General features: G+C 38.6%; 1 long non-coding RNA gene across 1 annotated transcript in view; it reads right to left on the reverse strand.

Annotated features, from left to right (window-relative positions):
* Window positions 1-65: 65 nt before the first annotated feature.
* The window catches only part of LOC129205915 (uncharacterized), a 35771-nt gene continuing 19258 nt past the window's right edge, over window positions 66-16578 (reverse strand). Inside the window, exons 6-7 of the long non-coding RNA XR_008576912.1 lie at window positions 5645-5729; window positions 66-100 (exon numbers count right to left, since the gene is read on the reverse strand). This is a non-coding gene — a long non-coding RNA (uncharacterized LOC129205915). The remainder of the gene's footprint in view (window positions 101-5644; window positions 5730-16578) is intronic.

Below are 16578 nucleotides of genomic sequence, written 5' to 3' on the forward strand. Positions count from 1 at the left end.
AATTAAACAGGAAACATGGAAATGAAAAATACCCACCTTTTCCCCACCTGCCAAAAATCCCCAGAAGCTTCAAATGAGAAAAACAGGTGGGCTGAGCCTTCTGGAAGAAAAACTGCTAAATTCAGTGAAGGAGAGTTTTTGAAAGCACGATGCCATCGCTGTGGATTCTTGGTCTCTCGTATGTGAGAACGCTGGTGACCAACAGAACCAGCCAGGCATCTGCATCCTTTAGCATGCAAATACAGGTATAAATCTGGCCATTCGTATAACTGAGCTTGAAGGAGCACAGAAACTTTCCTGGGGTTTAGCGTCATGAACAGCCCCATGCCGCAGGCTGAGCCTTCATGCTTTCAGTGTACGCGACAGCTGCAGCTCACAATTTATCAGCCTTCTCTTCACCTCAGTAGGGCAAAACTTCTTTACCAAGAACTATCCCTTAGATTTTAGTGACCACCTATGTATTGCAGAAAGATGTGGGCACACAGCAAATGGCGTAGGATGTAAATGTACACACATGAACCTAGAGGTAAGGATCACAAATCCATTGCGTAGAAATCTAAACACCTATTCAGAAGCACACAGCTGGGAAAGTTTAAAAGCAGAGGGAAGAGAGAAAAAGCAGGTACACATCAACCCTGAAAGAAAACTCTCACTGCTTCTAATTTATTGAGCACTGAATTAGGATTTAAATATAAAAGAAGGGACTTTTAAACATTGACTAAGACAGTTTCAACCAAATTTAAAAGCACGTTATTTTATGGAAGGTCTGACAGTGTTCCTGCCCCGAAGAACCTGGTCGAGTTCCTTAATTCCTAAGCATATATTGAAACTGAAACAGGGAAACAAAATCCTTATGATTTGTAGTCCAAAACTCTAGATATAAGCTTCAAGGGATCACTTCTCAGATAAAATGGCTCTGTGCAAACCTATCTCATAGACACACTCTTTCTTAACGTACATCTTTCTACCTTTAATGCATCCAACATAATGGATCTGAACATCTGCTCGAATGCTCTGTAATTTTAATTGATTATCATAGATGATTAAAAGGAAGGTATAACGATTGCACATCTCAAGAGAACATGATCTATATTTGTTTAGATCTGTAGAATTAGCTTGTCCAAAAGGAACTGTTAAAACCAGTCTAATAAAACCATAAGATCAGTTCCTAGAAGTGATAGTTAAATCAATAACATGTGCAACCTATTATTCTGGTTGACATAAGCCTTGAGTAGTCTGTCAGCAGAAGGTTATGCTATGAAACATAATTAAAGAAAGATAAAATTGATTACATATCTACATCTTGAAACTGGAAAGGTATTTCTGATGATTATTGAAATATTGAAGTGTTTAATTTATCTTCTGTTTGCACTAAATCAGTAGAAGAATCTCTTTTGCAATTTTAATGTATTACTCCTAAATTTGCTTTTATTATAAAGAACGTAATTTTCCACTCTAAGAAGTGGTTATGAATAGATAACTGATATTCTTTGAAAATACCAGTTTGAAATGTATAGTAATGAAATCAGATGAATACTTCCTAACATATTTCTGTGCTTGTTTTAATGTATCTCTATAAGAGCTTTACATGTAAATTAAAACTGTAGAATAATCATAATTGCTATTTTTATTTTTATTTAAGTTAGTTTTCCTCTAAAGTTTACAGGACATCAAGAACAAGGCAGGTATCTTGCTTTCATTTAAGTCTCTGGGATGATTTGGATTATAATGGGTCCTGAATAAGAGAGAATCCCTACAGTGTTAGATCTGACAAAGCCTTTATATGGATCTGTGTAAGATGTCATTGTTCAAAGGCTATTTATTTTTCTTTTTGTAGAAAAGAAAGTCATTTTATTGGTCTTTATGCAGACAGCAGGGTTAGATGATCTGAGATCTAGTTTCAGATGTACCTCTGAAGATCCTGTGCAACTTTAAATAGGTCAGTTAACAATTGTACAGTTCAGCTTGCCTTTTTGTGAAAGGACAATAATAAGGGAGATAAAGACCTAATCATACAGTATAATAATATTTACATTTTCAGTGGCATTGCAAGGCTTGCTTATATAATAGGCCTCAGTTACATTGATGCTATCTGGCCACCGTTACAAATCTATGATTAATCTATGTCTATAATGAAAAAAACTACTGTATCTCATTCTCTCTTTATTATGCATTTTTTATAATAGTGTAACTTCAAAGATTTCAGTGCAAAGACGTAGTACTCAGCTGCCCTGACAGGAGAATAGAGCTCATTGCGTATCATTCCCACCTGGTGCTGCTTCTCTGTATAATTGTGTTTGTTGGGAGAAGCATTAAAATGATCAGAACGTAATCATTATTCGGCATCATAATCAAGAATCAACTTTGCATAGGAAGCTTGTCTAATTTAATCTTTTCAAAATCTATTTTAAACTGCTTTTCTGCACTAACTGAAAAGAGTGGTATTTCAGTGAGCCGCATTAATTCTATCATTTCAACTACACCAGAGTGGTTAACAGTACATACACATCGTGCAAGGCTCGGGGAGGGAAGTAGAGCTAACAAATGTTCCCCAGTTTGTTGTTGTTCTTCACCCATTTATACCATACTGATAGGCAAACCTGGCGGTTGAGGAAAATAAAGCATCATGCACAAATTCTGGCAGGCAGGCAGGCAGCCTATGAATTTCAGAGCTGTCAAGGCTGCATGTTTCAATCAGTTTTGACATCTCTTGGCATTTCTCTTCAGATTCTACTTTCTATAAATAATTCCCTTACTTGGGCGTTATTTCTAGTTCATTTCTGAACATATAGCAAGAATGCTCCTCACCTCTTACTATGGCTTTTCTTTGTTTTCACTTTAAAACCTATATGAACAAGAATTAAAACTTACTTGGCACTAAAACAGTCTAGTACATTTGGATGATGGAACGTATGTCGCATTTTAAATTAAATTTGGAATTCTCACACTGAGATCTTGGGGAAATTACCAGCATTCCCTTTTCTTATTTGAGATAGTCTGAGTTTCCTCTCAGCATTTTAAGCGAGTTGGCAAATTAACCCTCTCCGTCACAGCAGAGCCTAGGGAATGGGTTACATCCCCCTTCCACACCTAACTCACAGAGCAAAGTGAGTTACGGTATGATTTCCTTGCACACCCACTCACCTCTGCTGGTGTGGTTGTAGGGGGTGCAGAGAGAGCAGCCAGTGCTTTTCCCACACAGGTCCTTTAAGAGACCATGTATTTCCTGAAAGAGGGGAGGCAGCTCAGCAAGGCCACTTTGTGCCCCCATGCCTGGGATTCCATTTGACCTGAGCTCTGTAAGGCTCTGGGGGCCTCTGGAGAAAAAGTCCACCGAGTGACCTCCTAGGACACAGTGGCTGTTCAAACATCTTTTTTTCCCCTCAGATATTTGTACCTTCCTGATTTCTTTCGCTTTCTGAACTACAGAGAGACAACGGGAATCACTGATTCTCTAGGAAGCGTTCCTTCGCATAGCTGCTTCCATCACAAGGCACGAGGCAGGTGATCACCAGGCTCTTCCGCTTCCTTTCAGGGAATCGTCCTGGCCAGGAGAGCATTTCTGTCTCTCAGAGAGGGTGGAAACAGTCTATGGCTTGAAGTATTTCTGAGATGTTTCACCTTCCAGCGTGATTCTGCAGCGAGTGGGACTAATAGCCATCCCTTTTGGTAACGAAAAAGAATGGGATAATTGCCCTGGGGAACCAGTAAGTGATGGTCCTGATGAATCTTGAACAGCACTATCTATTAAGTAGGACTACCCTATTTAAATGGGACTATCTATTTAAGATTCTAAGAGGAGTAAACTTAAAGATAATTAAAGGCTTTTCACACAGTTCTCTGAGCTCAAATTTTTTCTAGCAAACTTGGGAGTTTTTGTTGGTTTTTGTGGGGTTTCTTGAAGATTGCACCTCTGTTATTTTCCACTCTCCAGGTCATTTTACTTAACTAAAGAAAACTTGTAAATGGAATGAACAGATCGTGCAATAAAATGGATTTCAAGTTAAAGTTTCATGATAGAGAACCATCAAAAGACCCTTATGAGGTCCGTATTTTGACAAACGCTCTTCTGTATTTTCATCAGTAACTCGGACTACAATATAATTAACAGCCACATCCACAAAAGTTTTTAAGGATAATAAGCAATTAAAAGAACCATTAAAGAATGATCAGCTTGCCTGGATGCCAATAAGTAAGTTTTAAATCAGAAACATTCAGTGCAAGATATACATGAAGAAAACATCCAAGCTATGACAAAAGACCCTTTCTAAGAAAATAGGATTTAAGAGTCATCAACTACAAGCACATTGGTATATAAGCTTGCCATGACTAAAGGTCTAATGAAGGTTTTGGATATACAAAAAAGGAGAATTTAACATGAAGAATGTACACAGTGCTAATAAGATCTGTATTAAACACCTAGCATCTGTGTCTTGTTTTGAACAATACAAATAGTTCAAAATGAGTGTGGAAAAACAAAAGGAATCCAGCAAAGAAAAAAAAAATTAAAAATTCAGACCTCATTCTTATTCTAGTGCAAGAGGTAAAGCAACTCAGCTTTTTCGTCTTGCAGAAAAGGAGGCGATCATCTTGCATTACACAGTCATAGAAAAATGTTTGAGATCAGAACAGGGACAATGTATGGAGAAAGCTTCACAACTTTGCTGAGAAAAGCACAGAAAGCTCTGAATGTTAGAAACTGACTTCCTGTGAGCCTCGCACAGAACCTAGCATTTCTGGGTTAGCTGAGACACGTCCCTAAAAGTTCATTTGAAGGCCTCAACTGAAACATCCCTGAGACAGTTGTTTCAGTAATGAATTATATCCTATATTATAGACATATCTTATTTTTCATCTGAAACTAGATTCAACTTTCCGTCCCTAGAAGTTCTTGTGAGTTAGCATGCTAACTGAAAAATCATCAAACACCTTCTTCTTGAGTGGTACTAGATGAGTATGCTTCCAAGTATTTCTTACTACTGAAAAGCAGATATCTTTAACTTCAAATCACTCCTGAGTTCTTTCTTGAACTCATCTTAAAAATACTAAGAAACTTGACCCAACAATTGATAATGCTCTCATGAATGTTACATACTGTAGAATAGTAAATACCTACTTTTACTCCATATTCTCTTGAGTTTCCATCCAGGAATCCTATCTTACAATGTTAAATAAGGAGCCTGGTTTAAACCTGTGATGCTACAAGTCTCCTCAGTAAGTGGAGTAAGTTCTTGTTTCAAGAGAAATATTGATCCTTATACATAAAACAACACAATGGAAGTATGGAAAATTTGATGACCCAGGCAATTCTGTATAAACTACCTGTCTCATCAGTTTACCTCTGTGACGCTATAGTTCTCTGTAAAATTTAGTACTTTGTTTTAACGCTGTGGTCCAGAGTGAGCCTCCCAGCCCAGTGCAGCCAAATGCTGTTTTCATTTAGAACAAGATCTATTTGGCCTATGACTTCAGTTAATAGATGTAGATATAGGCTAGTACCAGGCCAAGAACAGATAACTGCAGAAACTTAGAAATTCTCCCAGCAGATGATTTCCTACGTACAATTACTTTTTAAGATCTATCGCTCTGTATCACAGGTATCTGCTATTTAGCATGATCAGGAGGGAAAAAGAAATGCACTTACGTGAAGTTGTAAAACACAGACCCTTGCTGATCCACACCAACGGGGACTGTATGCCTTTCTCCTCAAGCTATACTGTGGTTCAGAGCTGAAAAAAAAGCAGCAAATACATAATCTTTAACATGAATCTAGAAGTTGTAGTTACACGTTTATTTTCAACTATTGATTTTAGCCTATTTATGGAGCTGGGACTATGAGACTCTGCAAAAATACTTCCCAAAGTGCCAAATCATCGTCAATAAAATTAGTAGGAAAAGATCTTTTCCTTATTGTAACACACAAAACTAAACAAAACAAAGAGAAAGAAAATAAAATGCCAAAAGCTTTTTGCTTTTCTTTTTGCCACGCACACACCCAATGGCTGGAATTCTTTTAGCCGCTTTGGTTTGGAAACCTTTTCTTCCTCATCAATTTGCCTCTGTAGATTTTTCACTGCTGGCAATTAGCAAGCAGAAGAAATCCTGCTGAGGAGAGCAAGTTAAAAGGGGACTTAAGAATGACTGTGCCTGGGAAACAAGCAGCCAATCTGGAGCAGCAGACTTCCAAATTTCAAATACACACATTACAGAGATGAACAGCCAGAGCAACCTCTCTTCTTAATTCCTTTTATCTGGGTCTCCAATCTGCTCACAACAGTGTTTAGTCCAAAACTTAGTCCACTTCAATGGGCTTGGAAAGGAAATTACTAAGATTCCAGCATTCATTGTAACCCCAAAAAAGAACAATTTAGATAATGGCTCGCTACGTCTGGATAATAACCAAATGGCACTTTTCACATCCAAACCATTTCAGTCTGGCATCTTCCAGGAAGCCCTGATGTCTGCAGATGAAAACTAGAACATTTGCACAGGAGGAAAGCTCTTCCTGCTGCCCAGCTTTCATCTGCAACATAAAGAAACTGAAGATGTTGTCTGTGATTTCAGTAAATCAGGGTAGTCAGACTTATGTGCCATATTTATGAGGAGGAAAATAATCTTACAACTATGGATCAGCTTGAGATCTTTCCTTAAGGTGATGAAAGCTGTATAAACACAAGGTATCGGAGGAAAAATGTTCCCCAAGAGCAACTCTATTACAGCTGCTCCTGCAGACAATGCATTTTTGAACTTTCAAAGATCATCTTAGCGTCCCTGTTCATGAAACGTGCATAATATTTTAACAGTGTGAATAAATGACAATGACTTTAGGTAAATTATCTTAAAAACATTGTCAGAACACTGCTAAATAAATGATGGCTTTTCAAACAGAATGTAAAATGTCACATAATATAGTATCATTACATAACTAGTTTTTGAGGGAAAGCAAAAGCAAAGATGCAAAACTCTCTCTAGGAATATTCACTGCTCACAAACAAAACCTGAAAATACAGAAAACATTTCAAAACCCAATTAATTTCACAGCTTCCAGCATCAAAAAACTGAACATACTTCTTCAAGTTGCCTGCTTCTTTTCGCTTTGGCTCTAAATTATCAAACGTAACAAGACCTATGAAGAATTATGCATACAGAAAAGTCAGATAAGAGAGTTTACTGGGTTTTTTTAAATAAACTAAACAAAAAGAAAACTATCCAAATGACACAGGAATTCACTTTGTAGCTGCTCCAGCAGGCTGGCGTCTATCACTGCAATTGTGTTTTTGCACTCGCGCTCCCGCCTGCTCTCCTGTTTTGAACAGTTTCTTGCCTCCCGCCCCACTGCAATCTTCTACCCCAGCCAAATCGAGAGACAATCAGAGTGAGACCATTCAGTCATCGTGCTTAACTGTCATGCAGTTGGCAATGATTTCTCAACAGAAATTTTCTAGTAACTCAAACATTTTATAAAGGACTGAAGATGGTACTAAAGTCTAATAGATATGTAGGATTGATCCTGAGTGACTACATTTAATTTCTGATCTGAATTTTCATCATGTTTTGAGGTACTTCCATCCAGGGCTTTGATTTTGAGATATTCTTCACAATTTAAGCAAGAGTAACTTACAGAACAAGATTTCCCAGTGTATAATTCTGTTATCGTTCAGCGTTGACATCTTGGTTGAAATCCTGCCCTTACCAAGTCAGTGGGAGTTTTTCTGATTGACTTCAACATAGCCAGGATTATTCCTCTTCAGATCTAATTAGCTTTGCTCATTTTATTTGTCCCATTTACGTACTTCATTTTCATATTAATACCATTTTCAACAGATGAGATCGCATATACATACCGGTGTACCTATGAACCTACAAACCTCCATCCAGTCATCTAATCTTCTCCTGTCTTTGAAGCAAAATCACTAACATAAATCAGGGCAACTCTGTCTTATTATCTGGTCCACTGAAAAGGTGGTGCTGAAGAAACAAAAAAAGGTGCTTTTCACTAAAGGAAAAGATTAGCTGTAGCGACCTGGATGTAAAACACAATGTCCATTGCTCCAGGATACAACACGGTTGCTATGAGCAATGTAGGGTTGATTATTCAGCCTTATTTCACGCATAGTTTCTATTTTCTGCTTTAACAAGGATGGAAGTGTAAGATGGGACCACCTAGGAAGGTTTAACTGTACACAGCAGATAGGAAAAGCTCTTCTTTTAATGAACTGGCACGTTTGGGGTAGAAGACATGATAGTCTTCCCAGGAACAGACTTGAGCACTGCCAGGTGACAGAAGTGCTTCTGCTTCTCACCACCACATTTACAGCAGGCGCACCAAAGAGCAAGGAAGGAAGAGCTGTTCTCTTCCTCTGGTCTTTTCTTCTTCCCTATGAATTCACTAGGCCCTTGGAGAGAGTCAGTATAGATGAAAACTTACCAGCAGACCTTTCCATCACCTACCCATTTGATTTTCTGCATTTGCAAAAGGCTTTCCTGGATGGGTCGGGCCTGACTACAAAGTCTCCCTCTTGGTCTGATGGACTGAACCTCGTGGTTCTAACTTCACTGGTCTCTGTGCAGTTCTGCGTTTCAGGAGCGTAACCAGACCAACTGAAATTAATCCTGTCTATTAAAAGTCGGATCCTTCAAGCACATCTTTGGCTGAACATCTTTCCCACATTTCATTCTGAGTCACATCTTTTACTACTTTGCCACAGTTCCATATGATCTCTCGTGTTGTCTGACCACATTGATTAAAGACAGGCAAATACGTATCAGCAGAGCGGAACTGCCTCGCTCCTGCAGTCATCATCCGTCGCAGGAAGAGTGAAGCCGTGTGGCTGCGAGACACTCTGGTTTTGGCTTAGCTGTCCTGAAATGTTCAGAGGAAAATTCCTGGTAGCGGGCAGACAGTTCAATCTGCCTGCTTGCACAAAGCTCACCAGCACCAGGAGCTGCAGATGTGCCGTTTGAAAGCCACTTTCAATACAGATAGGCAAATCCAGCTATAATTTAATGGAATGCTTCAAAGTGTATGTGTGTAGTTTGAGGGAGGAATACTATATTCTAACTAGTCAACCTATTTTAGAGTTTCTACCTCTTGAATACATGGAAGGAGGTGTCCATGTATAGTGTAACCTGGGCACCCTCCCCCCCATTACATACTCTTTTTTATATATATATATATCTATCTCAGTGGGATTTGCAGCCTTTGCCACGTCGGTAATTGAGCACAAAATTCTTACTTGAGGTGATGTAATCTTGGGACATCAGGTGAGCCAGTCTTTCAGTTGCAAGCAATGAAACTGAGAACACATGTAAAAGATTGAGATAATTTGTTCCCAGCCTACTTTCTGAGCATTTTTTATGGCTTTATATAGCATTTTGTCTGTGTTTCCATCATTCCTTTTGGGGAATCAACAATGCAACTTGGCCATTTATGAATGACAGATGTATGAAGATACACACTCTTAGATCACTGTATTTTAAGGTTCGAAATAACTAGTATAGTATAGTTAATTTTATAATTAAAGCATGGCTAGATGTTTAAATTATAAAATAAACCACACTGCTTTAAGCCTGCAGTAAGGAGACAATGTGCTTTCATTCCCTTTCAAAATAAAATTTGGCAGCAATTCTCTTTAATATCTAATTGCTTTGGAAAGTTTTGAGTGGTCAGAGGCATCTTTTCTTATTTTTTTCAATACAGGAAATATTAACTACTTCAATTAAATCAAACCAGCTAAGCTCACACAACATTCTCCGTAATCATTTGCATGACATGTAGGTTTTTTTGCTTGTATCAGAGAGAATCTAATTTTGCAGAATAGCAGTTCCAAAGGAGTATTTGCTGCGCATGGGGTAAATAATGTGCATTTTTCTATTTGTCCATTCATCTGAAATTGCCAGCAAACGCCACTGGAGGGGGAATGCTATGTTGAACAGGAAGATACTCCTGTTAAATGGCACATATTTCATCCTATTTTTTATTGTTTCTCCTGAAAGTGTTGGAGATAATAAAAAATCAGCTTATATTTGCTTTTGCTTTATGCACACCAAATACAGAGAGGCTGAAGCAGTTGGGGGATATGATATTAAAAGTCAAATTACAATAGAAAATCACAACCAATGGTTCTTTCTAGCAGCCAAAAATTAAAAGCAAATAACAAAAGCATGCCTTTGGGGTCTTCGATTCGGTAAGGTACTAAAATACGTTCATAGATCTATGCAAAATCATAGATCCAGTGAAATTGAAGATAAAGTAAAATTAGGCCCATACTTAATAGTATTAAACTGAATTCTAGCTTAAAACATACATATATTTCCTCAGATAGATGCATGTCTAACTTCAATTGTATGCTAATATATAGATATCAGTGTTCCTGTACAACTAAATATGCTGCTAGAGAGTGGTGCTGGTTTTGTGCATACCTTACTAAAGAAAATCCAAATCACTCTATTTTAATGGATTACAGTAGGACAAGTAAGATATCCCATGTTTCCCTCCTGTCAGCACTTCCCAAGGATTTTTCCTTCTATCGTCCTTTCCTTCCTTCTGAGGGAAAGTTCCTTTGCATGAAAAGCAACTTCTCACTGGAAATCTAAAATAGAATCCTATGAAGCCCCACAGAAAACATACTTCCTTTAATTAAAGCTGAACCCCACTGCTGATTTTTTTGTTAAGTGACAAAAATGTAGATTTATTTATTTAATAGGACATTGAGAGACAAATTTTCTTCTTTTCTTCCTCTGGGAAGTGTTTTATTGTTCGCTTCCTTTCTCCTGCCTGCTTGCTGTGTAATTTAAGACTGATGCCTCCCTGTGGGAAACAAAACTTGATCAGAGAACAGCCTGCACTGCCACCTAAACAAATTATGTTTTAGTCACTGCTGATGTTGGCTCTGTCATAATGGAAATGTATAATTAATGCCTTTGCTTTTACTGCTTTGGAAAGAGAACTTCCTGAAACCGGTTCAAGAGGGGGAATTTTAGGACTGCACCCTTTCCCTTTCTAACCGTTACCACAACGCATCGCTACAGCTGCCTCTAAAAATGAATGACCGGGTCCCTGATCTCTACAGTTATTTATTCAATCTACAGTCAAGGCATTAAATAATAAAAATCTGCTGTGCAGTAAGAATTTGGCAAGGACTAAGAGAGGAGGGAAAACTCAGTAACACAGGTGAAATCCTATATTTCTCCTTTTAGAGGAGCTTGAAAAGATTAAGCTATTTCCATTAGTTTCCTGCAGAGTCGCAAGCGGTGATAATAGACATGTGCTAATTTCACTATTGCATTGTGCTATGGAGCAGCATTTTAGATCATCTCTCACCTGTGACATGACTCCAAATATCCCCAATTAACAGCTCGCTTTTTATTTTCAGTTTTTGTTGTTGAATTTATAGCAATGGCTAAACATCTGGTATTATGACTGCAAATAGTCTCCATCTTCTCACCTCTGGGATGCACTGTAGCTTTAGACTATTTATACTTTGATCTAAAATTCTAAATGACTGAATTATTCTGCTGTAATAGGTCCTAAGTGACATTAAATGGATGGTCTCAGCTTTTTCTTTCCAAAATGGACAGCGCTCTCACCTCTTAGCTACTGCACTGCATGAAAAGCGCAGCACAATGGAATAACAGCAACGCCATTTTCAGGACTGAAATAATCTTTGATTTCTACAAAGACACGTATCGGCCAAGAAATGGCAAAGATAATGAATGCACTAATTGCTTTAGGCACATTCTCGTGTCATCAGTAACTCAGCATTTTTAGTTCAGTTTATTATCAGTGTGTCCGGAGCTGTACAGAAACCAGAGTCAGGAGGGGAAGGTAGCCATCCCTCCAAGAGTGGTGATCTAGATTGAGTGAAAACATGGACAAAACAGGCTTGGCTTCTAAAATCAAACTGTTCCTGTATGCCATTTCCTTGTAAGATATTCCTAGATATCATTCCCATACAGTTTCTTATTTCCACAGACATTTCATTCTGAAAATTTCAAATTCCACTGCTCGGAATCACTATCTAAGTAACATATGTAATTATCATCATCCTCATCCTATTTTACAAAAGAGAAAACTGGGGTACAGGGGTTAAGTCATTCTCTGGACTTCTTACATCAGTATTTTTTTGGTCAGAGTTGGAAATAGATGGGAAGAGGTTGCAAAGCGCAGGTCCTGAGCTGATGTAAATTAGGTTACTTACTCTGAAGCCATAAATAGCTAAAATGAATTTAGACAAGTTGTAAATCTGTCCCCAAATCTTCTGACTTCTGGACTTGTAAGTGAATCACTGAAGTATTCTAACTCTGTTTCAAATCCAAAGAGGCAGATAGATATAGCTGCTAAGTGTGACACTGTTCATTGATATGCCCGAAATTATGAAACTTGCATCAAAAAAATGTCTGATAAAAGTCCAAGCTAACAATAATTCTCCCTAAAGACAACTAAATCTAAAGTCCCACCTCTTTTTTAAATGCAAAAAAAAAATCATTTCCAGACATTAGTTTAGGGAAAGTAAGTCATTTTTAAAAGAATCAAAAGTCACCCAGAACTTTTCTCATCTTTTGAATCTGAATTAATTTTTTTTTTCCCTGTGAAAATTTTCCTTCATTTCCCTCTGGCTTTTTAATATTCTACTTTTTGTTTATGGACTAGGATCTCCTGAGAAGGCAGCTGGGACAGAAGAAGAACAGGGTAGAAAAAGACACATCTTGTTACCAGCCTTATTCAGAGAAGCCTAGATCATTTAAAGATTATAGGCCAACACCAAATTAACTTTCAGATCTCAAATTAGGCTGGATTCCAGTCACTGTGTGGGACATCATCTTCTGTTCAGGTAATGAGAGACTGGGAACAGGCTGGGCTGTTGCTCTGGCACAGCTACTGACATCCTTTGGGGTGGGGGGAACGGGACCTCCTTTGCAGACCACCGCAAACCCCTATGCCCTGGTCCCTCCAGTTTTTCCCCCTTTCAGTTGGCGATATGTAAGTCCATTTAATACGTCAGCTGCCAGACTGGTTTTTAGGGTATACACGCAGCTGCAAATGGGTCAAGCCTTTTAGGGGTGACAAAAGCCCTTGTTGTTCTTGCCCAGCAAGACAGTGTAGCCCTGCCTAACGCCTCTCTTCTCTTCTGCAAGAGTAGCAGATTGGTGAAAACGAAGCTATTTATAGTCAGATGTGTTTGGAGACAAGAAGACCACAAGGCATATTAAAGTACAGAGAAGGCTACTTGGCCCATGCTGCTTTCCTTATTAAAATTCTCTCCTTGCTTCTACTCATACATCACCTCAGCTGGCTCCTTCCTCTGAAATGATGAGCGCCAATAAACAGATATCGGAACACACGGAAAAGACTAAAGAGGATGCCCTGCCCCAAGCTGAGAGTTTTGGGTTGTTAATGATGATTTCCTCGCAGTAGAAACTTCATTAGCTGTTCAGCATGGCAGAGGGGCCTGCATCTCAGAGCCTTCAGCATTAATAATATTCGAGACCTAAAGTTTCCAGAACACGAAACTTTCCACTGAGCATTGAAAAAATTAACAGAGGAAGAAAACTAAAAGGAGCTGTGAGGTGAAACGACAACAGCTGCGAGAGTCACTCATCACCATCAGAAAAACTGGCATGTATCTGTGCCGGCACCTATAGAAAGTGACTGGCAGCTGTCTTAAAGGTCACGGAATCTCTCACTACACCGAGCACATAAGCAGAAAACCACAGAAAACAAGCAAACCCAACAATTATACGCATATACACACACGCATACATGAGCGGAGAAGAAAAAGGCCAAAGTCTCTCTGAATGTTCGAGTAATTGGGAAGTACACAATACCCCTGGGTAACCATAGTTTTCTGAAAATCTATTACTGGAAATCCTGTTTGCTAAACTTAACTGTCTGACATGGGATTCCTCACACATATCACTACAGGCAGGCAAACGTATGAATCCCTTTGAGGTCTTCATAACGCTGTCAACAGATATCCCTGTGTTAACCTCCCTCCCTCCCACACAGCTATTTTTGTTCGCCTCCTTAGTTTGTAGACGCTAAGGGTATAATTTATTTTAATTATTTGTTTTCAAGCTGAATGGCTACAGACTCTGAACAAGAAATATCATTAGGCTTCAGCATATCAAATAGCATTGTAAAGATGCTATTCATTTTGCAGGCATGCTAAGAGAATGTTAGCATTTTCATTTAATATATCAATACACTGAACATATTTATTTATAAAGATAGCACACCAACTTATATAGCAATAAAATGTATTCTACAATATTGTGCCAGAGATCTTGATATAACAGCATCAAAGGAGAAAAAATACAGAGATATAGAAAATATTATAGCACATTTATCATTTATATACCTTGTGAGGTTAGGACCCTTATCTTTCTCACGGTTGTTTCACTTGAGTGGTATAAGGATAAATGCATTATACCGTACCTTTGTCTTCACAGTTATGCATTGTGCAATCTTTCACTCACTATGGGGAAAGGTAGAAACAGAATTATGTTACAACAATCTGTCTTTTTTCCACGTTAGGTTCCATCTTTCTCCTTGAATGTACTGCAGCACTTGCAATAAATTGCTAAATATATATCTAGCTGAATTTGCATCTATACGCTATCCATAAAGATAGTTCACAAAGTCATGTTTCAATGTAACTAGAGAGTAATATCACTGGAGAGAAGGAAATTAAGCTGAAATAAAAATATTGCGAGTTGAGAATTGGGACTAAAACCTCGAGATGATTGCACAGAACCACTGTGAGGTTCCTTTATTATTTTATAATTAGAAGGAAAGCACAGACTTGAAAGTTAAGACGGGGGGGGCGGGGGGGAAGCAGCTAAGAGCAGCAGCAGCAGCGGTCTCAGAAGACCAGTACCAATGAGAGTACCTTCTGCTGTGCCGCCCTGCCTTCCGTAGGGCTGGCTGCATTTTCCGCAGCGGGCGCAGGAGCGTTTGCGAAAGGCAGTGTGACTAACAGCCACCGAGCCAGGAGGCCCGCGAGGGAGTTAGAGGAGTTTCCACTCTTTCACTCTCCTAAGCTTACGCGTGGGAGTCCCTAATATAGACTACTGGGTTGGTTTAGTATGATATGTAAACCCTTATTTTCCTCCCTCTTTACGTATGGAACAGGGTTTTCTGTGTCATGGGGTGGAAATTATGTGTTCAGTGCCCATTACTGCCTGAAAGGCTAGTGGATTTATTTTTCCTTGTAACACTACTGTCTATCAGTGTAACATTTTCCACCTGAATCACTAATGATACTTGCACAATTAAATGAACAAAACTTTACAACATTTTTCTAAAATATTAACAAACCTTAATTTTGCAAACACATTCCATGATTTAGTTGAGCTCAGCTTCAGCCCTACATCCTTTCTGCCTCCAAACACTGACCAAAAATTGAGATGGCTACCTCTTGGGAAATACCTCTTATGGCAGAGCCTATTTTCATCCTTAATTTGTATCTAATGCCACCACAGTCTTGTTTTCATTCACAGAAGCCAAAGTGCTTCATTGCACACTGACAAAAAGCCTCTCCAGTGGTTTTTGCCTCTCTTGTCCTGCATTCTGTCAATGAGCAGCACAGCTCTAAGGAATACATTATTACTGCTGCAGGCCACTCCAAATGATTCAGAGAGACCCTTTATATCATAGCCAAAAACAGATGAAGAAGAATTGGGTCCCCTGGGTTCCAGATATTACCCAGTTCAGCTGAAGCCATTGTCACTTGGTTTGTCTGAGAGTGATTTTGCATTTTAATTTTTAATAATTCTTTAATCTATCTGAAATGGGGGAGGGAGAGCAAACGAAACAGAATCCCTCCGCAGCTTCTCTCCTCCCTGCCTTATTCATATTCCCATTTTTTTCCTAAATTCTGTATTCTCTAGTTTTAGAAGCCATTGCTTGAATAAATTAGTATTTCTTTGCTGTACTTTGAAGTGCTAGGAACTTACAGACTATTTTTTTCTATTATTGTTCTACTTATTTTACTAAGAAAATCTTTCGTGAAGGTACCCTTTTATTATTGCACTGAAAGTCAGAGGCAGGTAGGAATGGCCAAACTAGAATCAAGGTTCCCCTGTATTCTTTACAAATTCTCTCCTTTTCTATTTCATCTCCTCCTTGTAATCTAACTTTTCGGTGCCATTTCTTCCTACTGTAAGTTCTTTCATTTCAGGCAGATTTCTTTATCACACTCTGTCTTACCATGGTCGAGTTTCTGTATATTCCTTGTAGGGATGTGTGTTTATTACTGAAACTCCCTCAGAACCCTGAAATATTTTCTTTATTTTAAAAGCAGTCTTATCTCGGTTTCATAAAGAAAAAGATTAACCTTAGCTCAAAGCTGCTCTTTGACAAAAAGTCCCACTTCTAAATGCATGAACCAGAGAGAATACACCCAAACCTCGGCAGGTAGCCATTTTTGCCAGCAATTTAAAAACAAAAGCAGCAATGAAATACAAATACAGAGGGGGAAGCTGAGCAGCAAGTTTAGGACAAATGAGATCTACTTCAATATTCACAACTTCAGAGCCTGAAAAACCTGTGTGGACTGAGCCTGCATCTTACATGCA

The sequence above is a fragment of the Grus americana genome, chromosome 4 (genome assembly GCF_028858705.1).
Source record: "Grus americana isolate bGruAme1 chromosome 4, bGruAme1.mat, whole genome shotgun sequence".
Taxonomy (NCBI): domain Eukaryota; kingdom Metazoa; phylum Chordata; class Aves; order Gruiformes; family Gruidae; genus Grus; species Grus americana.